Source organism: Sapajus apella, unplaced genomic scaffold (genome assembly GCF_009761245.1).
Source record: "Sapajus apella isolate SASKATOON/1434 unplaced genomic scaffold, GSC_monkey_1.0 scaffold147, whole genome shotgun sequence".
In the NCBI taxonomy this organism is placed as follows: Eukaryota; Metazoa; Chordata; class Mammalia; order Primates; family Cebidae; genus Sapajus; species Sapajus apella.
In genome coordinates this window covers 2,244,674-2,270,493 of record NW_022437087.1, presented here as the reverse complement: position 1 = coordinate 2,270,493, position 25,820 = coordinate 2,244,674, and the positions used below count along the sequence as shown (strand labels likewise).

The following is a 25,820-nucleotide window of genomic DNA, read 5'->3' as shown; positions in this document are numbered from 1 at the left end:
GGTAAGCAGATAATGCCTCCAAAGATGTCTATGCCCTAAACCTGTGAATGTATTACCTAACATGGCAAAAGAGAATTAGGTTACAGATGCAATCAGAGTTGCTAATCAGATGATTTTGAAATGAGGAGATTATTCTGGATTATCCAGATGGGCCCACTCTAATCACATGAGTCCTTAAAAGTGGAAGAAAAAGCTGAAGAGAAACCTGCAAAATGACAGCATGAAAAAGACTCAACCCACCCATGATGGATTCAAATATGGAGGAAGGAAACCACAAATCAAGGAATACAGGTGGCTTCTGGAAGCTGGAAAAAGCAAGGAAACAAATTCTCCACTAGAGCCTCCAGAAAGGAACACAGCGCTGGCGACACTTTGATTTTAGCCCAGTGTGGCCAAAGCCCAGTGTCACACTTCTGACCTAGAGAAACGTAAGACAATCAATTTGTATTGTTGTAAGCCACTGTTGTAATTAGAAAATAATACGCCACCTCTTAACATTAGTTTTCCTAAAGATTATTTGATCTTCAAATTTTATATTTACTTAGGAACACTTTTTAAGATTCAAAAAATATCTACAAGCTGATGCCTCCAAAATCAGCATCTTTAGCCTCGACATTCTCCCCAAGCTTCAAATGTCTACATCCAACTGCTTATGGGGTGTTTCCATTTCCATGCCCCATGTTTCTACAAACTCAGTGCATCTTGATAGAACTCAACTTCATTCCTTCCAATCCTGCTCCTCCTTGTATAATATACTCCCTTATCTGAATTAGGGGTTGCCTACCTAAACACCCACACCGGAAACTCAGGAGTCCTGTTTCATGGGTCCCTCAATTCTCCCTGTCTTCCACCAGTCAGTTGATCATTGCATGTTCTTTTTACCTCCGAAGTTATTTTTTCCTATTTTTTCCTCTGCTGTCCATCCCAGCGACTTACCATTGTCCTATTCTCACCCTCAGTATCTTTATTGTAACATTCCCTTCTCTGGTCTCATTGCCTTTCAACTGGTCCCCCTGAAATCCAACCTCCACAGAGTTGAAAGTGATAACACCTAAAGTTTAAATCTGACCAGATCACTCTATTACTTAAAAATGTTCAGGCTGGGTGCAGTGGCTCATGCCTGTAATCCCAGCACTTTGGGAAGCTGAGATGGGAAGCTCTCTTGAGCCCAGAAGCTAGAGACCGGCCTAAGCAACATAAGAAGACTTTATCACTACACAAAAAATAAAAATAAAAATAAATTAGCTGGGCATGGTGGTGGTAGTCCCAGCTACTCAGGAGGCTGGGGTGGGCGGCTCAGGTGGAAGGATTGCTTCAGCCCAGGAGGTCGAGGCTGCAGTGTGCCATGATCACAACAATGCACTTAGCCTGGGCGACAGAGTGATCAAAAGAATAAAACATAAAGAAATAAAGTTAAAATGTCCAAAGCCCACACTTCTTCACACGGCCTTTGTGCAAGACGTCTTCTGGCCTAGCCTCTTACTCTCACTTTTGGGCCATCTCCTGCCATTCTCTGCTGTCCCTTCTCCCTGCCCTTAGAGCCTCTGCTATGTGAAATGGCTCTGTAGCATGTTAGAGCTGTGAAAGTAATTTTGCAAATAGTATCTCATTTCTCAAAATAAGTAACGAGAGAGATAGAAAAAATAAAAACCTTGTGTTATTCTCATTTTACAAATTAAAAGGCTGAAGTTCAAAAAAGCTAGGTGATTGCTGAGGGCATACAGCCAGGAGGAAGTGGAAGAAGACAAGAATCTCCTCCCTCCCCATACCTTTGGGCACATTGACCAGTGCTTGTTTTAACTGTTTTAAATGACAGCACAAGGGAACAGACTCTACCAATTAGAATATGAAAGTAGAGGCTGACACAGTGGTTCATGCCTACATCCCAGCACTTTGGGAGGCCGAGGCAGGTGGGTCACTTGAGGCCAGGAGTTGGAGACCAGCCTGGCCAACATGGTGAAATCCCTCTCTACTGAAAATACAAAAACTAGTCGGGCATGGTGGCACGTGCCTGTAATCCCAACTACTCAGGAGGCTGAGGCAGGAGAATCGCTTGAACTCAGGAGCTGAGGTTGCAGTGAGCCAAGATCACTCCAGCCTGGGTGACAGAGTGAGATTCTGTCTCAAAAAAAAAAAAAAAAAAAAAAAAAAGAATACGAAGGCAGAGAATGAGGGGAACATGACACGTTGAAGGTTTGTTTAGTTTTTCTGTTTTTGAAACACTGTGATTATTTCTTACTGTTCCAGTTCTAAATGATGTTCAAGCCTCCAGATGTGTTAAAGGACAGATGTTATAGCCTGCCGAACTTTTGGTCCCTTGAAGATGAAAACTTCTGCTTCCTGAAACTCTCAACTACCAAAAGTAATTGTGTGGCGCTGAATAAATCGTCACTGAGGCAGTCAGCACATAGGCACGGCAGTGTCTTAGATGTCATAGAATAAGAGCGATTACACCAAACGTGTTGCTACCAAGTTCTTTCTCAATGGAGAAAGCTTCTGCTAGAAAATATACATATACATCCTTATTTTCTACCCCTTATTTCAAGATAAGAAGTAGAGCACATTAATAAATGGTCTGGTCATACAGAAAATAATATTTATTACATGATCTAGCCAAATGTCCCTGGCAGGGTCCCCCAGGCAACCGTTGTCCACCCCAGGAATCCCGGGCTCTTTTGTGTACTTTGGCTGTCACAGAGTCCTCTCCAAGGCTTTTACTCTTACTCTCTCCTGGACACATCAAGAGGGTTTAATTCTCACTCTAAAAGCAATGAATTTGGCATCAGATGGACAAGTGTGCAATTCCAGAAATCCCGTCCAACCCTTCGTCAGTGCAGCCATGGGACTTTCCTGGGGCACCTCACATCTCACCTACCAGAAAGAAGTCACTGACCACAACACTCCCAGGACCTCCTAGAGCCTCTGCCTCCACGCCACAGCAGCGATTTAAGCTGCTTCTTCCTGCTTCTAAGCCAGAGTCACACTTAAAGGCCACATGTTCCTGTCCCAGCCCTGAGACCCAGCCAGTCTGCGCTCTCGTCCAGTTTCATGGCTCTCCCGTTTAACCACTGCTGGAATCTCGTCTTCCGGGTTCCAGTCTCAGAGGCAGTCAGGGAGCCCCAACGGGGCTGCCGAGGGAACTTAAGTGCGCGCCATTATACGGGCCTGCAGCTCCTCCTCAGCAGGGAGTCCCTCCACCCCCCTTGCTCATGGTGCTTCCCGGGTCTGCAAGGACTGCGAGCCCACAATTAGAGACGGCATCGACGCAGCCTCCAGGAGCAAGCGGCAGGCACACGCTCCTCCCTTACCTGTCCTGTCGCCAGGCGGAAGTGCAGGGCCGAGATCCCGGCTCACGGCAACTTCCGGTTTCCGGTTCAGGCAATTCTGCCTCAGCCTCCCGAGTAGCTGGGATCACACGCATGCGCCACCACGCCCGGCTCTTTTTTTTTTTTTTTTTTTTTTTTTTTGTATTTTTAGGAGAGACGGGGTTTCACCATGTTGGCGAGGATGGTCTCTATCTCTTGACCTCGTGATCTGCCCGCCTCGGCCTCCCAAAGTGCTGGGATTACAGGCGTGAGCCACCGCGCCCGGCCACCTATCCTCTTTTATCCTCAGAGGACTGGGTTCAGCCTTGGGTCCGGGTTCTCTGCGTTCCTTCACCTTAGTCACGATGAACGCTCTTGAATAGAGTAGGAAGCAAGTGGTGACCACCACCCCGTATTTTTCTGCTAGGCAGAAAAACTTCACGACAGTTTTACAGGATTCAAACACCCTATCCCGTGGGGTTAGAAATTTCTAAATGTGCCCTTTTCATGGGCTTAGAAAATTCCTTTTCTTCAGTCTTTCATATGATTTTATTTTCTTCCTTCAGCCATAATAATATGATATCCAGATTTTGTCTTAACTGGTGGGTCTGTAAACACAGGCTTACCCATCCACTTACAGGCAAGGCAAATGCTGCTTCTTGAAATGGCCCCGCCATGGACCCTGTGGTCATCTAGCCCAAGTCTCCCCCTTGTCTGGCTTTATTTTCCCCATGTCGTGTGGCTACTTCATTGAATCTCATCCCAGACTTTCAATTTTCCATGGCTTCCATGATTTTGCCATGTTTTTCACATAGAATGTGTCTGACCTTTACCGCATTGCCACCACCTTTGGGACCTTGAGCTTCTTGTCAGCACTGTCACTCCCAGAGGCTGCTGCCCCTTCCCCCCTTTTCCAGAACTACTTTTTCCTTTGGGCGGCATCTTGGAAACTTGCTGTTGAACGCCCCAGGCTTAGAAATTTCTAACCCCATGGGAAGGGTTTTCGAATCCCGTGAAAATGTCACTGGAATCTGAAACATGGAATTGCCGTATTTTGCAGGCTCAGTAAGATCTCATCACAATGAGGTCTTCCAGAATCTACCTCTGAATCCCCCTAACACATTTCTCTCTTCTTTTACTCTCTAGAGCCAAGGGTAACTTCAAGCGGAACAGTATTAATTGTGGGAGTCCCCCGCTGAGACCGAAGCACAACTGGAAGAAAGAGAAAGTAAAAAAGAAATTGCTGGTTGCAGAGAAGCTGCTCCCGAAGGGGTTCTGTGGACTGCTTGACTGCCCCTGCATATGACTCGTTAGCATCTCACCCTCGCTTCCATCCTTAACCCTGCCCTCTTCTCTCTGAGAGCCTCACCTCCAGTTCCCTTAAGAGTACTACCTCTTTCTAGGGAACTGCAATGACATTATTTCTGCATTCATCTCATCTTCACCCCAGTTTCATTCCGCCTGTTGACGACTGTTCCCCACACCTGTGCCTTGGGCATCCTCCCTGCTCCACCTGCTGGGAGCTTTGTTCATCAGTCTTTTACATCTCTGCCTTAGCCTGAAATCTCTCCCTCCCTCCTGGCCCTTTCCCCTCAGTAAATAAACATGTCTGTCTGTATCTCCCTTTTTTTTTTTTTTTTTTGAGATGGAGTATCACTCTGTAGCCAGGCTGGAGTGCAGTGGTGCGATCTTGGCTCACTGTAACCTCTGCCTCCTGGGTTCAAGCGATTCTCCTGCCTCCTGAGTAGCTGGGACTGCAGGTGCGCGCCACCACCTGTAGTCATGTCAGCCAGGATGGTCTCGATCTCTTGACCTTGTGATCCACCTGCCTCGGCCTCCCAAAGCGCTGGGATTACAGGGCTGAGCCAACGCGCCGAGCCATATCTCCCTTTAAAAAAAAAAAAAAAGGCCGGGCGCGGTGGCTCACGCCTGTAATCCCAGCACTTTTTGGGAGGCCGAGGTGGGTGGATCACGAGGTCAAGAGCTCGAGACCATCCTAGTCAACATGGTGAAACCCCGTCTCTACTAAAAATACAAAAAATTAGCTGGGCATGGTGGCGCGTGCTTGTAATCCCAGCTACTCAGGAGGCTGAGGCAGGAGAATTGCCTGAACCCAGGAGGCGGAGGTTGCGGTGAGCCGAGATCGCGCCATTGCACTCCAGCCTGGGTAACATGAGTGAAACTCCGTCTGAAAAAAAAAAAAAAAAAAAAAAAAAATCCTACCTTAATCCTGTGTGGTAGACAGAATATTGCACCCCTCCGGCAAAACATAACCACATCCTACTCCCTGGAACGGATGAATATGTTACCTTACATGGCAAAAGAGACTTTGCAGATGTGATTAAGCTAAAGGTCTTGAGGTAGGGAGATGATCCTGAATTATCCAGGTGGATCCGATGTAATCGCAAGAGTCCTTAGATGAGGGAAACAGGAGGGCCTGAGTCAGAGAAGGAGAAGGAGATGGGAACACAGAAACACAGATCAGAGCCGCCATTGCTGGAAAGGGGCCGTGAGCCGTGGAACACAGATGGTCTCTGCAAGGTGGAAGAGGCAAGGAAAAGGTTCTCTTTTAGAGCCCTCAAAAAAAAAAAAAAAAAAAAAAAACACACACACAGCCTTGGTGACACCTTAATTTTAACACCATAAAACCCCATTTTTGAACTTCTGATATCCCACAACTGTAAGACAATTATGTTTCTATTGCTTTAAGCCACTACGTTTGTATGATCTGTTAAGGCGGAAAGTGGAAATTAATATACCCTGCATCCCTCTTTAGCTAATGTTCAAAACCTGTCCTCTCTTTCTCCTGCAAACCTCTTTATCAGCTCAACTTCTTTCCCATTAATTCTCCAAATCACTGTAATCTCTGCCCAGACTGCACCCAGCATATTTTCCTACCAGTTCTCATTCTGGAATATTCCAATGTCTAGAATTTCATCTACCTGTATCCTCATCGTTTTAGCTATAGCCTGGGTGTGGTGACTCACACCTGTAATCCCAGCACTTTGGGAGGCCAAAGGCAGGCAGATGGCTCGAGCTCAGGAATTCAAGACCAGCCTGTGCAACATGGCGAAACCTCATCTCTATCAAAAATACAAAACGTTAGCCAGGCATGGTGGTGCACACCTGTGGTCTCAGCTACTCAGGAGATGGAAGTGGGATTATTCCCTGAGCTCAGGAGGCAGAGATTGCAGCGAGCTGAGATCAGATTGTGCCATTGCACTCCAGCCTAGGCCACAGAGTGAGACACCGTTTCGAAAAAAAAGTACGTAATAAACATAAAATTTTCTCTTAAAACAAAAAAGACCGACACGAGCCCTAGCGACCAGAAAACATCGGAATTCATGAATAGCAGACCTGCCTCTGCTCTTGGGGGTTTTCTTCTTTCTATGGATGAAAATCTCTGTGTCGGTGGATTTCTTGGAAGAAGGAAGAACATAGAAACAGCTGGTAAAAGTTATTTTCCTCATTGCTCATGTCCTTTCACATCCCCTTGTGCCCTCTGTCAGCCCTGGCGCCTCATCCTGCACAAAGCTCAGCCCCCCATTCCTTCACCCCACCCACAGTCCCTCATCCTAAAGCCATCCTCCAGCCTCCTGCTGTCCATCAGAATCTGCACCTCTCAGCCATTCACAGCATGGCTCACCCTGACCTCCTGAGGACTTCAACATGTCATCCAGGTTCTGGCTCCTCTTCTTTTCCCAGGGTCAAGGTGTCCCTCTGAGTCTGTCCTGGTCTCTGAGGTCGCTGTTCTGTCTCTTCCCAGTACACTATCTCCTGGGACCCACACTGGCGGTGTCATGTGGGTGGATGAGGCAGATGGTGCCTTGAAATGTCTTGAATGTCATTGAGTAGAGACTGCTCCCATAGACACCCAGATCCCTGTTTTTCCTATTTGCTATATGAAACTGAAGAGTCTGGGTGAGTCTGTAGGCATTGTCCCCTCTGTTGAAAGAACCGCCTGCCTCTTATCTCCGCCTCAGCAACCGTTGTGTCTGCTTGTCCCCCTTTCTTTTTACACATATCATTTTTGGCGTCTAGTTTTCTCAGCTTGGCTGACACTTGATGCTACCACATCGCCAATATTTTTTTTTTTCTATTTGGGCTCCAAGGTTCTGAGGATGAGAGTCTTGACTCTGACTCCTCCTTGAAGGCTCAGCAGCTAAAAGTATCCTCCACCCCATGCAAGTGTGCCCTAGAATGGCCTCCTAGGAGACAGACAGCAGCTGGTCATGCAGCGGAAGTGCCACGCTGTGTGCCGACCAGCCACTTCAGGGTCTCTTCTCTCTTCCCTGATTAAGAACAAGCTCACATGTTTCAGCCACTACCTCCTCCACCAAAGACCTGATGGGATTGACAAAAAGCAACAACCGATAAACAAGAGCAAGCTTTAGCATTTTAAAAATCCGCTCGCCAGAGTCTATTTTACATTTTCTTTTTCTTTTTTTTTTTTTGTTTGAAGACAGGGTTTCACCATGTTGGTCAGGCTGGTCTTTTTTTTTCACCTGAACTCCCGACCTCAGGTGATCCACCCGCCTTGGTCTCCAAAGTGCTTGGATTATAGGCATGAGCCACGACACCCAGCCTATTTTACATTTTCAATAGAAGGGTGACAAGATAAAAGTGAGAGACTCTTGTATGTGTATGCATCAAGCCCAGAAGATCAAACAATTCAAATACAAATTCCAGAAAGATCTGTTAAGATCTATCCAGAAAGATCTAGACATTAAGAGACTCTAGTAATTAAATTTAATTGGAACCAGATTTATAAAACAGGGAGAAACGTATTCAAAAATGAAAGGAAATTTTCCCCAACTGCAGGGAAGCACTGATTTTCAAATTAAAAGGCCCCACAAAGTGCTGGGCCAGGGTGACTGAGAAATGACCCACACCCAGACTCATCATTGCAACATTTCAGAACACCAAAAATGAAGCAAAGAAGTCTGAAACTTCCAGACTCTAGAGAAAATCACAAGAATCACTTGAACCCAGGAGGCAGAGGTTGCAGTGAGGCAGTGAGCCAAGATTGTGCCACTGCACTCCGGCCTCAGCAATAGAACCAGATTCCGCCTCCAAAAAAAAAAAAAAAAAAAAGAAAGAAAGAAAGAAGAATTAAATATAAGATTCCCATCAGTAATACTGGTTGGCAGTAGAACACCCTGCTCCCCAATGGAGCAGTTTCTTTAAAAGTTTAGATAACTGATTAGTCAGAAGAAATGAGATCCAGGAAACAGTAGCTCCAACCCAGCCCAGCCATAAAGGGATGTCCCATTATGACACTAATGCAACAGGCCCAGAAAAAAAAAAAAAAAAAAAAAAAAAAAAAAACTGCAGACTGCAACAGACTGGCTGAAATACATTTACATTATAAAGTCAGTGTTCTCCCTTCTGTCCACAAATATCTATTGCACACCTATTATGCAGCCAGCAAGGTACAGAGGATATGGCAATGAGAGAAACAGACTGTCCCTGCCCTCATGGAGCTTACAGTCTAGCCGAGAGGATACTCTTGGTTGGTCCCAGATTTTCTTCCAGATATGCAGTCTGGCTGTTTTCTGGCTGCATCCCAGAGCTGCAGCTTCTTGGCATCTCAGTGAAGCCATATGAGACTCAGCTGCTCTCAGCTGCTGGTCATTCAGTGGGAAAAGGGATTCCAGGGATGGCATTCCCCTTCTGACCCATGGCCCATCCTTCTGCCTTCCAAGCCAAGATAGTGTTTCCTCTCATCCTTCACCAGCCCACTGCTTCTTAGAAGGGGAACCACAGTGAGTGACCAGTGCCCTTCTCCAGGCTGGTCCCCTCTGTACTCCACTGGCAGAAGTGGAGTACACACTCCTCCAAAGTGTGGCCTGTAGATGACCTCTTCCCTGAGGCAGATGCTTCCCAATTTTGTGTCTTTTTTGATTTTCAATCCAAATGCAATGAAAGTAAAGTAAAATGGAGAAAGTAATTCGATGCATATGATAAAGCTGCTATTTTACCCAGAATCAGGATGAGCTGAGAGATTAAGGAGAGAAAGAAAGAAAATTGGAAGTTAATTGCTATTTAATAGCAGAATAAGGAACTGAGAATGGCTTGCTTTACTTATTATCAGTCCTCCCTGAATTACAAAATAAACAGGAAAAAACTTAGTATTTTCTCTATGCAGAACAAAGGGTGACATTAAAAGGCTCTAGTAATTAAATTTAATTGGAACCAGATTTATAAAACAGGCTGTGAGCTGTTGAGGACAAGGACTCTGTCTTATTCACCTTCGTCTTCCAGTAAAGGCTGGCTATTGTCACTGTTGTTGATGTTGTTATCTAATTACTATGTGTCACAGAATATAGAAATAATTGCATCAAAGGATGCACAGAAAAGGATTTTATTTTTATTGATAAATATTAGATTTTTCTAAGCTAAATCATGGCTAAACAGAAAGAACATGTACTGCCTTTTTTCATTTTCTGGGACGGAGTCTAGCTCTGTCACCCAGGCTGGAGTGCAGTGACGTGATCTCGGCTCACTGCAACGTCCGCCTCCCAGAGTCAAGCAATTCTCCTACCTCAGCCTCCTGAGCAGTTGGGACTACAGGCATGTGCCAACATGCCCAGCTAATTTTTGTATTCTTAGTAAAGACAGGGTTTCACCATATCAGGCTAATCTCGAACTCCTGACTTTGTGATTCACCTGCCTTGGCCTCCCAAAGTGCTGGGATTACAGGTGTGAGCCACTGCGCCCGGCCCATCTACTGCTTTTTAAGGGATAGCTTTATATAGTAGGGTCTCTATGTAAGCACCAGGAATAATATTTGTGTGAAGGCTCTTACAAGAATTTGTCATTTCAAAAAGCTTTTTCTCCTCCTTGATCATCTGCACATCACACTATCGATCCATGAAAAACAAAACTGCGTCTCTTTAAGCACATTCACCTGCCCCTCTTGCAGACTGACCTCCTCCATCGAGGCAAATGAATGCTTTGTTGGAAAAACCAGAAGCATGTCCACATAGTCACAGGCAGGATGTCCAGAGCGCAGAGGGTGAAGATGCCTCTGTGGCGTGGCCTGAGTGGCAGGGAAGCCCCAAGGAGGAGGAGCAAGGAAAGGGGAAGCCGGGAGGACAGAGTAAAGGGCCAAGGGAAAATGGGAACAACGTAAGGAAAAGGAGAGCCTTGTGGAGGGAGAGGATGCAGCTTGGAACAAGAGAAAGGGAAGCAAGAGTGAGAAACAGCAACAACAAAAAAGCAACTGAAAACCTAAGAGAGAAGACATGCCTTTGTCGGCGGATGCTGGGCAGTGTCACGTGGCCGTGTGTCCGGGGAGAAGTGGGCTTGGTGAACAACCAGCAGTGTCAGCCACAAGCCACCCCTCTGGGCACAGCATATCTTTTTCTCCCTTCTTAGGACACAGAAAACAAGGGGATGTTTTCTGGGCCAAGAGGATGCTGAGGCAGGAGTCACCCTCCGTGCTTGGGTCAGAGTAACAGGAAGATGCAGGAGAAGGCTTGTGGGGAGCGAAATGGACAGTAAGTTCGCTTCCTCCAGTTCCAAATTTTTCCTGAGGCAGGGACAGTGTTATATGCATTTTCAATCACGTAAGCACGCATAATATATGCCTAATATAGGACAGAAGAAAATAAGACTAATAATTCTAAAACTAGCATTTATGGAGGTACCATGATTGGCCATGCCTTCTGCCAGGCACAATGCACGGGTTATTTCACTGAATCCTCCTAACCAGCCTGTGAAAGGGAGGTTTTTCTGTTCCTCTGTTACAAATGGGAAAAATCATTCTGAAGGGGATTAAAGAGCTTTCTTCATGGTCGAACATAAAGTGATGTGTGTGTCTAGATAGAACAAGACCTAAAAACTTACAGAGTTTTCAAAGTCTGACAACAGTTTGATGAGTCTTATTACATTTGCTTTAAACATTTACCCAGTACGGGAGGCTGAGGCAGGAGAATCTCCTGAAACCAGAAGGTGGATGTTGCAGTGAGCCGAGATCGCGCCACTGCACTCCAGCCTGACAAAAGAGCAAAACTCCGTCTCAAACAAAAACAAAACAAAACACATTTACCGAATAAAATAGTCAGATTATTTATTAATACTCTCATAGGACAAATGAATAAACAGGCGTTCAAGTCACACAGCCAAAAAAAAAAAAAGTGACGGAATTGTGGCTATGGCCAAATCTTCCAATTCTCTGATAAATTATTTTCCACACTTCTTCAAGCTGACGGAAAAGAGGTGAAATTGACTATGGAAGTGAGCATGGTTCTGAAAGGAGCAGAGACTCACCAGTGAATGAGGGAAAGCAAACATTGTTCCTTTGCAGTTATGTGAGTTCAGATCACTCTGCTGCTGAAACAGATAAACCCCCCAAATCTCAGCAGAGTACTAACAGGATTCCTTTTCATGTGAAGTCCGAAAGGTGCTCTCGGCCATCAGGTAGCTTTCCTTCAAGTGGGGATCCGGGGCCCAGGGTCTCCTCCTGTGGCTCTGCCAGCTTCAACACGTGGTTTCCATGGCTGCCAGGACTGGGAGGAGACAGGATGGGTGGGAAGGTTTTATGGCTGAGCCTGGGAGTAGACCTCTTACCTTCACCCAGATTCCAATGGCTGAAAACTCGGACATGCCTGTGGCAAGGGATCCTGGGCAGTGTCGTGTGGCCATGTGTCCAGGGAAAAGTGGGCCCGGTGAACAACTGGCAGTGTCTGCCACAGGCCATCCCTCAGGGCACAGAATATCTGTTTCTCCCTTCTCAGGATACAGAAAACAGACTCAAGCTCATGCCAGTCCCAACAACCAGCTCACAGCCCAAGATCCCTGGGTCTAGGTGTGGCTCCTTGTGGTGCCACAGGACAGACTCTCTGCCCTCCACAAATACGACAGTCAAACTGTGGTGGGGTAGGAACCGGAAATCCACAGTAAGTCCCAGCCAGGCCTGGGAAGAAGGGGAGACCCTCAGTGTCGTAAATCCAAAGCAGTGATGCAGTCCTGCCTGGCCCCTTCCCCTGGCCTTACAGGAAGTTCCCTTACTTAACCCTGATTCTGCCTCAGGGAAACATTGCACGTCCATTGTTCTCACCACCACCTGCTCAGCCTTCTGGGAGGGTTTTCCTCGCCCGCTAACCCGCTACTCTCCAGGTCACAGTTGAAGGGGGTACGGGTGAGTATGAGGTCCTGCGTTCACAGCCCACCTCCACTTGTGCAAGGCTTGTATAGTGGGGATTATTTTAAGTCTCCGTCAAAACCTTTTTAAATGCAGGCTACCGGTTTCCTTGGCAATCCGGTGATCTCAAAAACTTGGCAGGTTTCTGATGTATTTTCTTCTAGGTAGTTCCATGTGCCAGGAATCATACCCCAAATTCTTTCTTAGACACAATTTTCAAGCCTGATGTCTTTATTGCCTCTTCACCTCCATTCCATCTCTCCACCTAATGCTCCTACCTTGAGGCCACTGCAAACAACAGGTAATAAGAGCACTCCTTTCATCTGATCTTCACTACAGGACTCAGTGGCTGTGTTTCACTGATACTGGCCGTGGTTTTTAATACGTGTTGTCTAAAAGCACTGGCTTTTCTCTATATTCTTTTTCATTTATGCTTGCTAATTGGCCAAACATTTCCTGAGAGTATTTGTATTCATAGTATAATACAAAAAGTAAAAACCAACACATTTTTTTCTAGAGCCACAGTTCTATTCAATATGTAGTCTGCCTTTAAAATGATCAAAGGTGATAGTTTTACCAAATGTCTTGGCACTGCTTAACGCAGGTGTCCATCTTTCCGTCATCTGTTAGCAATTCTCTCACTCCATGACTAGACGGCATGTCAACACCACACATTTTGAGTTCAGTTACAGAAAAACCTCACTTCAAGGTACCAAATACCAGTTTCTCAACGAGGTACCACCAGCTGTAATACAGCAGGTAAAGCACAAAATCTCAATCGCATCCCATAATGTTAGTACATTTCTGGCTCATATGAATCCAAAATAGGTGTTTGTGATCAGCAAGTAACTCGTCTCTAGTGGTGATTCAGGTGCCCCGAATCCCTCCATCTTGTAGTTTTACCTTCTCCAAGGTTAGTACAAAAGGTCAAGAATGTATGGGAGCCCAGAACATAAAGCAAGTCCCTTTCACTCGCATTCTGTTGGCTAGAACTTGATGACATGGCCACATGCAAAGGAGGCTGGGAAGTGTCATCTAGCTGTATTCCCAGGAACAAGAGAAAATGTATGTGGTAATTAGCTAGCTCTGCCACATACATCCAGTTCCCAAATTCTAATTTAGCATTCTCTGCTGGTTTCTAGATATAGAAAAAGCCAAAATAATTAAGGACTATTTAAAGCAATTTTGCTTCAGACATTTATTGAGCATATACTATATGCAAATCAGTGGGCTAGATAGGGTGTGAAATCTGTTTGGAACAATGTATGTGAGTGGAAGATTCTCTGAAAGAACTCTTCTATTATTTGTTACTGCCTTCTTTCCAAAAGCAGGAATAAAAGACACATATTGTGTTCCCTGGGACTTATTTCAGGATGGAAGATGAAAGCGATTGTTTTGACTGAAGCCCCCTTTTAGTGGGGGAAAAAATGAATGCTCTTGCTAAATGTTCCTAAGATCATTTCCATTTCCAAAAGAGCACTGCCCACCCCAGAAATGGCGTCTCTCTCTCTCAACTTCTGGGCATCAGGACTTTCCGTCCTGATTTTCAAGGAAAGGAAGATATCTCCCTGCCTGTCCTCTACTCTCTATCACACCAGGAAGGTTCAAACATGGCAGCCAGCAGACGACTGGCACTGAAGTTTCCCTATGCCCACTCCTCTCTGTTTCAATAGAAACCCAATGCCTTCCAAGATGGCTTCTCTGAGTCACTTCAGATTCTGTTCCCAAGGCCCGGGCCGCTAATACTGAAAGCTCTAGGGCTTCCTAGCACACCTGGCAACTATAACCTGGGCATTCTTTGCCCTCCCACTAGGCTGGAGCCAACCGAAAGGAAGGCATGCTCCTACCCCTCCCTCTGGGATTCAGATGGCCCCTTTACTCCAATACCCAACCAGCCCCCCTTCTCTCCTGTCCCTTCAGGCATGGCTTGTTTCATTCTAGACCTCACATCTCAGAACTAATCAAGCCATCCCAAATTAAAAGGAAACCTCAAATATGATCACGTTCCTGTCCAAAGCCAGCCAAACCCACAAAATGTTCTAAGCCATTGGTAAGCCTTCTCATCCCAGAAGCTCCTTGGGGGTTCCCTTTAGGGGATTCCAGGGAACACCAAGTCAAAGCAGTGCCCAGGGAGACTGATGAGGTCATAAACCAATATCTGTATGAAGAGATTCCTCCTTTGCTACTGCTTTGCAGGCTGTCCCTGGGCCTTTTCTTTTTATTTGTTTTTTTTATTTTTTTTAATCATTTATTTCCCTGGGCCTTTTCTATGACAGGCTGAGCTCATTGAGGCACCTCTGGATTTGGTTCTGGTCTTTAAGCTCCTCCCAACTCTGAGCCATCTTTGCCTCAGTGACCAGAGGGCAATCAGGATTGGAGTTGGGAGCAAAGGACCATCACAGTGGGCTTCCTCCTCTAGCCCCATGTTTCCCTGCAAGAGGAAGCAGGCAGCCTCCAGAAGCCAGTGGAGAGAGCGCTGACAGCGCCCAGCAGGGCTCCACTGTGCAAAGAGGCATCCACCCTCTAATTAATTAACTAATTCATCTAATCAATCCACAAACATATGCTGATGCTTTCTCTCTGCCAGTCCCTGTGCTGGGCAATGGAGACAGGATGACTCACACAGCCTCCTCCAACACCTCATCCCGGGGAATTTTCCTACCAGGAGCCTCTTGGTTCATTCTAGCACAATCCCTTTGCTGAAGTGTTTGATGTCCAATGTCCCCTTCACAGGACATTGGACATCAAATAGAGATAAAAATTTTAATGTATTTTCCCCCCTGGAGGTATGGGTGAGAGACTTAAATGAAAACAATCCTCTTCAAGCCAAATAGCCTTGACTCTGTGAACTTGAATATTTTCCTGGATTGGGCTCTCCTCAACTCCTTGCATGGCTCTCAGAAGACAGATTCCACTCCCTGCATGGAGATTGCTGGGAAGAAATGGAAACATGATGGAATTTGGATAAAGGGCTATAGACCCATTTTTCCTACCCAGTAAGATATCCACATGGCCTGGCGACTGTTCTGGCTCTTCACGTTGCAGAGAATTGGGTCAAAGATCAGCCCTACACAAACATAAACACCACACACACATACAATACACACACACACACACACACACACACACACTGCTAATGCTCCTAGGGCTTCTCCTCTCCATTTATTTCTCATCAAGATGTCCCTCCCACAAGACAGTGAGGCTCACACTCAGATGCTGAAGGCTTTGCCTTCCATAGGAGGCCCTGGTTCCACCAGTTCTCCTGGGCATAGGTGTCCCTTTAAGGTCAGCTCTTCTAAGCCTCCTCTGAGAACATCTGTGCCTGGGGTCAGTCTTGCCCTGCAATCCGGAGAGGGGTTGTATGCTAGATTCAAGTGCCTCCAGTGGGAATTTCTGAAGAGGATGCAATGCTCCCCTACTGAAATCTCTTTCAAAGTTGAAGAGTCTCATCCTCGGTCCTTAGGTATTAGTTCTTATCTTGAGAGCAGGGAATTCCTTTTCTTCCTTCCAAGCCTCCAGGTTTTTTCCGTTTTTGCAGCCTGTCCAGCTGTTCTTCCAGCCTGAGCAGCTGCCGTCTCTACTCACCCGACCGCTCTTGCGGGTCTCAACATGTTTCTTCCTTTGCCTCCTCTCCCATCTTGGCAGCAGGCCCAGTAAAAGGAGACACCAGTAGTAACCAGCTACTCAAGCTGGGGTCACTGCCTGGGCTTTCCTCCTACCCCCGCTCAGGGACAAGCTCTGCTGTTCAGATTCTGTCTCATCTTCAGAAGTCCCATTAGAACTGACCAGGGGCCTTGTGTTAGTTTCGCCGGTTAGAAAACCAATGCTGCTGTCTCCTGAAAGCTGTAAAATTTGGTATGAGGAAAAGGGTTCGTCGATGAGCATAAACATGATCTCTGCTTCCCATTCAATTGCCTTCATCTGCTTCTTCAGTGCCCCGCAGGCACAGCTCGTTAGCTTTGAGGGAGACCCACAGCTACCTACCAGGCTCTCCTGGGCCTGGTGGGATTCTTGGTTTGGAGGATCTAGCCAAGAATATCTTTCCTCTTCCACTAATGGAAAGCGCCATGAGGTCTCCGGATCTCCGTCCTTATTTATAATCTAAGGCAGATTCCGCACCAGGGCAATTTCCACCCACGCCACACCCCTCAGGAACATTCGGCAATGTCTGGAGGCATTCTTAGTTTCATAGGGGGGAGGAGGGATGAGGCGGCGTCTAGAGGCAGAGGCCAAGCCTGCTGCTAGGCATCCCACAGCACACAGAAAAGCCCCTGACAGGGAAGAATAACCCGTCCTCAAAGCTCAGTCCTGGAGAGGTCGAGAAACCATGCCCTAAGGGTTTTGGTCTTACAGAATCCATGAAGTTATCGCCAAAATGGCAGTCTATGAAGTCGCGTCAATTTCTTCCCACCCTCACCCCAGAGGCTTCCCCTCCCCTGATTTGAACTTCAGGGAAATATTCAATGACAGTGTTTGATTTCAAAAAGGCCAGTAATAGTCATAGCCTAATGATAAAATTTTATTCACTTTAAAAAAAAACCTTCCTTATATGTAGGTTGCCATCTTTTGTACATTTTGCATTCGTAGAGCACACGTCAGTTTAAACTTTTTAACATTTCAACTCATTTGTTGAATGTTGGATGAAGCCATCCTTTGAGACTTGGGGAAAAAATGTTTTACGAAAACTTCATGATGCAGTTTTATCTCAATGGAGGAATATGTGATTTTCCTTAGTAATTTTGTAGCGAAGTAGAAGAAATGCTGACCTCTTTGAAGGTAAGCTGTTCCACATCTGCAACAGTGCTTAAAGAATGAGAGTGAATCTTATCTTTCTGTAAAGGCTTTTGACGAGCTATAGAGGTGTTCTCCTTTCCCCTTGACAATAGTAGAACAGGTTAATTATAGACCGCAAAGTAGTGAAATTGCCTTTCTCCAAACATTTCCTCTCAGGCCAAAGTTCTTGAATTCAGATCAGCCTCTAGAATGACGCTGAATAACTGACATCTACTGTATCTGAAAACTTTGACGTCAGAAGCCAATGGCTCGGTCAAAAGCAGAGCCCAGGAAATGCAAAGGGAGGAAGAGTTTGTGCGGGTGGCATGCGTGCTTGTGGTGGCCTGGAGCAGGTGCTCGGGCGTGTTGGGAGAGCAGGGGCTCTGAAGGGAGAGAGGGGTGTCTATCAGGAGAGGAAAGGAAGGCAGCAGGAAGAATAAAAGGGCCAGGGAATGGTGATGGTCACAGAGGAGAGTTCCAGAAAAGAGACGGGACAGAAGGACAAACAAACCAGGGGACAGACAAAGAAGAGGGGACACCGAGGGTCACAGGGCTGAGAGAACAGGAGAGACATATGAGAAACAAACAGTGGCAGCATGCTCATTTGAAATCAGAATTAGAAATTCCACACTCTCCAGTTACGCAAAGCAGTTTTGTTTTTTTTTTTTTATAAGACTTTCGCTCTTGTTGCCCAGGCTGGGGTGCAATGGCGTGATCTTGACTCACTGCAACCTCTGCCTCCCGAGTTCAAGCGATTCTCCTGCCTCAGCCTCCCGAGTAGCTGGGATTACAGGTGCCCGCCACCATGCCCAGCTAATTTTTTGTATTTTTAGTGGAGATGGGGTTTCGCCATGTTGGCCAGGCTGGTCTCAAACTCCAGGCCTCAAGTGATCCACTCACCTCAGTTTCCAAAAGTGCTGGGATTACAAGCGTGAGCCACCGCACCTGGCCCAGATTTTTTTTTTTTTTAATCAGAAAAAGATGAAGTTTTTCCTTGAGAGTTTCTTGATCCCTGAGTGCTGGGTGGATGGGAGAGACAGAGAAGGGTAAGGGAGACTGGGAGCCCAGGCTGAAGGGCCTTCCCAGGCGCACTCTTCGGCCTGAGTCCATCCTTGCTTCCGCAGGGTTAGGGTTCTTGCCTCCAAGCTCCAGCAGCTAATCGACTCAGTGATAGCTGTCCTCAGCAGGCTAGGGCTGACTGTAGGTGAGACACTCACAAAGCTGGGCTTGTTCATGGTGATTTGCAGAAGGCCTGGTAGCAGTCCCTCACTACCAGAAGCAGGGGACCACAACTGCTACAACGTCAGAAGGGTAGCCAACGGGGCTTGACCCACAGGGAGCTGTGAAGATGGTTTATACAACATGGCACCCCGAAGGGCGAAACAGACAGGAACCAACAAGGGTACTGTTTTGACATCTATAGTCAGAATAAGTCAAGAATGAAGGAGAAGGAAGCCGATGGAGATCACTCCAATAAAAACGTCATGATTCTTCATTCAGTTCCCAGACCTGGAGCCAAATTTCAGATCCACGTAATCAGCGGAGTCCTGGCTAACGTCTAGCTTACAATTGGTCCACTGGGTCACTGGATACAACTGGTGGCCATTTTCCCAGTTCTAGAGTACATAGTTGGGGTTGATGCACTTGTCATTTGGGGTAACCCCTGTAATAGTTTCCTGTAATGCTGTAACAAACCACCACAAACGTAAGTGGCTTAAAATAACAAAAAAAGTATCATCTTATGGTTCTGGAGGTTAGAAGTTCAAAATGGATTTTACTGGGCTAAAATCAAGATGTTAGCAATGCGGTGTTCCTTCTGGAGAGTCTAGGGAAGAATCTCTTGCAGGGTTTCTGTTTGTTTGCCTTTTTTAGCTTTTAGAGGTCACCCACATTCCTTGGCTTATGGCCTCTTCCTCTGTCTTCAAAGCTAGCAATTGCAAATGCAGAGGTTGTCTGCATCCATCATCACATCTCCTCTGACTCTCCTGCTTCCCTGTTTCCCTCATATGAACCTTGTGATTATTATGGGTCCACCAGACAACCCAGAATAATCTCCCTTTATCAAGGGCCTTAACTTACATCCGCAGTCCTTTTTGCTGTGTAAGTAGCATATTCACAGGTTTTGGGAATTAGAACATGAGTATCTAGAAGGAGCCATCCTTCTGCCTGTCACAACCCGACATGGGGCTCTTGGCCTTCTTCAGGCTTGGACTGTAGACAAGAGGTCTGGGGTTGCCGCAGCCATCCTTTGACCCTGAGGCACCAAGCATTTAACAAATGACAGAGCAGAAAGATGGAGAGAGTGGTGGTTCCTGATTGTGTCTCTGAGAAACCAGATCAGCCCCGATCTGCTTACTTTGGGACTGCCTATGTGATAAGCCAGTCAAACTCTGCTTCAGCCACGATAGGAGGTTTTCATTCATTTTGATCTCTTCTTTGGAGTGGAATTGCTGAAATCTGACTGGCACTTGGCCCTAAATAGTATTAATAGATACTGAGCTATTGAAATGAAAGTTTTATGACAATAACACATTGATGTATGTGCTCCTGCAAAGGGATTTAAAATGCTACTAATAATAAATGAATCTCAAACTGAAAGAAGACATGCTGCAGTCACGAACCCCAGTATCTCAGAATGTGACGTTATTTGAAGATAGGGATTTTTACAAAGGCAGTCCAGTTAAAATGAGGTCACGAACGGGGTCCTAATTCAATATGACTGATGTCCTTATAAGAAGTGGAAATTGGCCAGGCGTGGTGGCTCACGCCTGCAATCCCAGCACTTTGGGAGGCCGAGGCATGTGGATCACAAGGTCAAGACACTGAGACCATCCTGGTCAACGTGGTGAAACCCCATCTCTGCTAAAAATACAAAAATTAGCTGGGCGTGGTGGCATGCGTCCGTAGTCCCAGCTACTCGGGAGGCTGAGGCAGGAGAATTGCTTGAACTTGTGAGGCGGAGGTTGCAGTGAGCCGAGATTGTGCCACTGCACTCCAGCCTGGCTCCTGGTGACAGAGTGAAACTCTGTCTCAACCAAAAAAAAAAAAAAAAAGTGTGGAAATTTGGGGATGTACATATACAAGGAAGACAAAATGAAGGCAGGGAAGGCAGCCACATACAAGCCAGAGAGGCCTGGAGCAGATCCTTCCCGCACAAGCCTCAGGGGAAACCAATCCTGCTGACACCTTCATCTCAGACTTCTTGCCTCTAGAACTGAGAGACGATATATCTCTGTTGTTTAAGCCACTGAGTTGGTGGTACTTGGCAGCCCTAACAAATGAACACAGGAGGCTGTTCTGTTCTTTGAAACTGGATACATCTTCATATGATACAGCGAGGCAGTCTCCCAGCTCTGCCACCAATCCCACACCCACCCTAAATGTGACCTCAGCAATCATCAGATATAATCCAACATTTGGAAAAATCTCAATGACTAGACAACTGTCCAGTGAACTTGTAGGGACAGCCAGTAGATGGAGGCTTAATGAGCCATTAAGAACACTGAGTAGCTGGGGAGATTCTCTGCACTTCGCCTCAGAGTTCTTAGCAAGGAGCAGGGGCTTAATTCTTCCCTCTCACACAGGGAGCCCATGCCTGCCTTAATCGCTTCAACTTGTGTGCAGACTGTCCATGGCCATGGAGTCCTAGCTAGGCCTTGATGCAGTGAGATAGCACCACACAATGATGTGTTTCTGCATTTTTACTGTCCTGTGCTCCAAATCCTGCATACTCTGCCGTTGTGAGAAGCTTCTGAGTTTGATTGATTAATTTTGGAGATTGGTCTGGATGCAAAAGTTTCAATGTTCTCATCATTAAGGAAGGATTAATTGAGTTGCCCTGGAAGGGACTTCAATGGACTGGTTTCCAAATTTAATATATGGCCTAGTTCCACCAAGAACCTGGATTATTCACTCTCTTACAGTGAGCTACTTGGCAGCCCCAACCTTACTAAGCAGAGAGCAAGATATTTAGGCAGTAAATTCAAACTTCCACTCCCTCCGCCATTTACTCAGTCCCAAACTTCTCATAAATTTTCAAGTGAAATTCAAGAAGGTTTTTCTTCCTAAATGGGAAATATAGATTGGAGGTTTTCATTCATTTTGATCTCTTCTTTGGAGTGGAATTGCTGGAATCTGACTGGCGTTTAGCCCTAAATGATATTAATAGATACTAAGCTAAGAAAATGAAACTTTTATGACAATAACACATTGATGTACATGCTCATACAAAGGGGTTTAAAATACTACTGCTAATAAATGGATCTTAAAAGCATCCTAATAACTGTTGGTCTTTGATACTCATTTAATGCTGGCTGGATCCAGGGTAAGATACACTGCTAAGCAAATCCTAATAGTTACCTTAAAAATAATAATACATTTATTTATTCATTCTTACATGTCATTTGAATACAATTAGCAGTCCTTTTTTATTCTCAGATAAATTTTAGTGAGTCTGAGGCTCAGATATGTCCCCAATATGTGTTCATACTGCTGAGTGTGGAATTGTATGTGCTCTTTGCAGGTTTTGGCTTTGTGTGCACACCATGTGAGTGGTTCTTATACTAGAGAAAGCATTTTGGACAGATGTTTAGATGAAGCTTCTCCATCACGCAGCCTTTAGAGTATTTGTCTAACGTGTTTTAACACCTTCCCCAGCATGTTGTATTTCAGTGCTCACAGCTGAAGCATGTGTCCTATTTTGTGCCCTTCCTCATAATTACTGCTTGACGATTATTCTGCACCTTGTACGTCTAAATGTTCAGTTTTTCTTCCTATTTGCAATGATTCTCCTCGTTTCTCAATGTCCTTTGTGCATCTTTGCTGCTCCCTTTGCACTGCCTCTCAAAGGTCACTGTGGCTCCTTCTCTGACTTCCACAGTCAAGTTACACTTCATAAAAATTCTAAACTCATTTTCAGAAGCTACAAATCTACACTTCTTTAAAATCTCCAAGCTTTGATTGTGTAAATAAAGACTCAGAATCACAAGATTTCTTTAAAAAAAAAAAAAACACTATTGGCCATCGTATGTTCAAAGGAGGCAACAAATATTTAACCTTATATGTTGTAGGCTTTCTAAACTTAATTTTAAAAAAAAGACTAACTAGTGCCAATATGTCTATAAACTCACAATGAAAATTTTCAGATCATCTAATTGTGTATTCATTAGTTGGAAACAATCATGTAAAAACCACAGCCCTGAAGCTGGGTAGCATAGAAACAAGAAGATTCAGCTTTCATGGTTGGTAGCTTCGAATCTCTGAAGGGTTGTCAGGAAAGAAAGAAAGAAAACAAAGGAAAGAAAGAGAGAGAGAGAGAGAATGAAAGAAGGAAAGAAAGAAAGAAAGAGAAAGGAAAGGAAGGAAGGAAGGAAGGAAGGAAGGAAGGAAGGAAGGAAGGAAGGAAGGAAGGAATAAATTTGACTTGATCTATAAAATTAAAGTTGCCGGGCAAAGTTTGGCTTTTTACTCCTGACAAAGATGAGCTCTCTCATAGGTAGACCAAGGCACATGAGTGACGAATTTCATGGCCTCAAAATTCTTCAAGAAAATAGTAGATTGAGGAAGTGATCTGAGCATTAATAGAGGTGCTGATTGAACTGGATGACATTTAAGCTTCCTTCTTGCTCCAAGATTCTGTGAGGCCATGAAGCATGCATTTCATCCCCACTCCAATTGCTATCTCCCTGGCCTGGGGCCATCACCACCTCAGTCTGGGGTCACTGATCTCTTTTGCAAGAAATCAATCCTGCCTATCACCTGCAACTTCATCTTCCTAAAATGTCACTTTCCTTAAGGCCTGCTCTGTTCAAAGGCCAGTTGCCAACCAGAACCAATTTTACATGATTGTATTTGTCCTTGATGAGCTCCTCTCACCCTGTGAGGTCATGAGCTCTGCTCCAGGTAGACTGGCCTTTCTGTGCCCCCACCTCCCGCCCACCTCTCACTAGTCCTCCACAGGGATCTTTATTTTTTTTTTTTTAATCAGCACATTTCCTAGGCAGAGAGAGTGTTTCAAGCAAAGGCACAAATACATAAAAAACACTAGATGTACTCAGGAAATAGTAAGCAAAAGCATTTGCTGTATGACTCCCATCTAGATCTGAAGTTCCATAACACTGCATTCAGTCATTGCTTCTAACATCCTCACTCTTCTATTTTTAATAACGGGGCCCAACCCACCAAGGCTCTAAACCCCCAAATCTCCCTGTCCATCTTCACTCCCAGATATGGCCCCTGCCACCTAACATTGTCAATTTAATTGGGTCAAACTGCCTGAAATTACCATTACTGAAGGTCAAAATGGTCTGGTATCAGCAATTTCACATGATTCACTGTAATATTTTTTCAAGGTCCCTACAACTCTCTCCTCTTCGCCTCTCACCATCCCAGACACTCTTCTGCCTCTCGCCTCTCCAGCCACCTCCTGGATCAAGGCCTTGGCTCCTGGCTTGCCTGCTGGCACTTTCCCAGGTCATCCAGCTCCTGGTTACCAGAAAACAATATAAAACAGTGTTCTCCAGTGCCTGCAAGACACACCCTAAAACTCTCAGTTGAGCCTCCCAGACTCTCTACGGTCTGCAACTGACTTGCTTTTCCAAGCTTGCTTTTTACTCTTCAGTTCACCTGAAATCTTCACTGGAAGACACCCTAGAGCTCACCTCGTCTCCTGGTTCCCAGACCCACTTCACAGCAGAATCTCCTAGAAAGCTTTTGCTTTATCAGTCATTCTATCTAGCTATCTAGCCATACATTTATTCATATAGGGGTTTATTGTGTCTAGCACTGAATTTTTTTAAATTAATAGACTTTACTTTTTTTATTGTGCTTTAAGTTCTGGGGTACATGTTCAGATCTTGCAGGATTATTGCAGAGTACACACATGCCATGGTGGTTTGCTGTCTCCATCCCCCGTCACCTACATTAGGCATTTCTCCCAATGTTATCCCTCCCCAACCTCCCTACCCCGCGCTGTCCCTCCCCTGTTGTCTCCATATTTTTTAATGATCGCCATTCTAACTGGCATGAGATGGTATCTCAATGTCATTTTGATTTGCATTTCTCTAATGGCCAGTGATGATGAGCATTTTTTCATTATGTTTGTTTGTCTCATAAATGTCTGCTTTTGAAAAGTGTTTGTTCATATCTTTTGCCCACTTTTGAATGGGTTTGTTTATTTGTTTCTTGTACTTTAGTTCTTTGTAGATTCTGGATATTAGCCCTTTGTCAGATGGGTAGATTGTAAAAATTTTTTCCCATTCTGTTGGTTTCCGATTCACTCTGATGATTGTTTCTTTTGTGTGCAGAAACTCTGAAGTTTAATTAGATGCCATTTGCCTATTTTGGCTTTTGTTGCCATTGCTCTTGGTGTTTTAGTCGTGAAGTCCTTGCCTATGCCTATGTCCTGAATGGTTTTGCCTAGGTTTTCTTCTAGAGTTTTTATGGTGTTAGGTCTTACGTTTAAGTCTTTAATCCATCTGGAGTTAATTTTAGTGTAAGGTGTAAGGAAGGGGTCCAGTTTCAGCTTTCTGCACATGGTTAGTCAGTTTTCCCAACACCATTTATTAAACAGGGAATACGTTCCCTATTACTTGTTTTTGTCAGGTCTGTCAAAGATCAGATGGTTGTAGATGTGTGATGTTACTTCCGAGGCCTCTGTTCTGTTCCATTGGTCTATATCTCTGTTTTAGTACCAGTACCAGCTGTTTTGGTTACTGCAGCCTTGTGGTATAGTTTGAAGTCAGGTATTGTGATGCCTCCAGCTGTGTTCTTTTTGCTTAGGATTGTCTTGGCAATGCGGGCTCTCTTTTGGTTCTATATGAAGTTTAAAGTAGTTTTTTCCAGTTCTGTGAGGAAGGTCAGTGTAGCTTGATGGGGATAGTGTTGAATCTATAAATAACTTTTACAGTATGGCCATTTCTTCCAGGTTTACTGGCTGATGGGCATATAGTTGTTTGTAGCAATCTCTGATGTTCGTTTGTATTTCTGCAGAATTGGTGGTGATTTTCCCTTTATTATTTTTTATTGCATCTATTCGGTTCTTCTCTCTTTTCTTTTTTATTAGTCTGGCTAGAAGTCTATTTTGTTGATCTTTTCAAAACACCAGCTCCTGGATCTATTGATTTTTTGAAAGGTTTTTGTGTGTCTATCTTGTTTAGTTCTGCTCTGATCTTAGTTAATTCTTGTCTTCTGCTAACTTTTGAATTTTTTTGATCTTGCTCCTCTAGCTCTTTCAATTTTGATGATAGGGTGTCAATTTTACATCTTTCCTTGCTTCTCATGTGGATATTTATTGCTATAAATTTCCCTCTAGACACTGCTTTAAATGTGTCCCAGAGATTCTGGTACATTGTGTCTTCGTTCTAATTGGTTTCGAAGAACATCTTTCTTTCTGCCTCCATTTCATTGTTTATCCAGTCGTCATTCAGGAGCAAGTTGTTCAGTTTCCATGTAGTTGTATGCGATTTGAGGTGAGTTTCTTAATGCTGAGTTCTAATTTGATTGCACTGTGGTCTGAGAAACTGTTATGATTTCCATTCTTTTGCATTTGCTGAGGAGTGATTTACTTCCAATTTTGTGGTCAATTTTAGGGTAAG

The 25,820-nt window shown here is 45.0% G+C and overlaps 1 long non-coding RNA gene and 1 pseudogene across 1 annotated transcript; both read right to left on the bottom strand.

The window, feature by feature from the left end:
- Positions 1-802: 802 nt before the first annotated feature.
- LOC116540988 lies at positions 803-25,322 on the bottom strand. Its single transcript, XR_004264676.1, has 3 exons — positions 25,131-25,322; positions 16,438-16,441; positions 803-814 (listed from the first exon to the last, which is right to left on the bottom strand). It is a non-coding gene; the product is annotated as an uncharacterized LOC116540988 (long non-coding RNA).
- On the bottom strand, positions 3,837-4,268 carry LOC116540987 (annotated as a pseudogene).
- Positions 25,323-25,820: the final 498 nt, after the last annotated feature.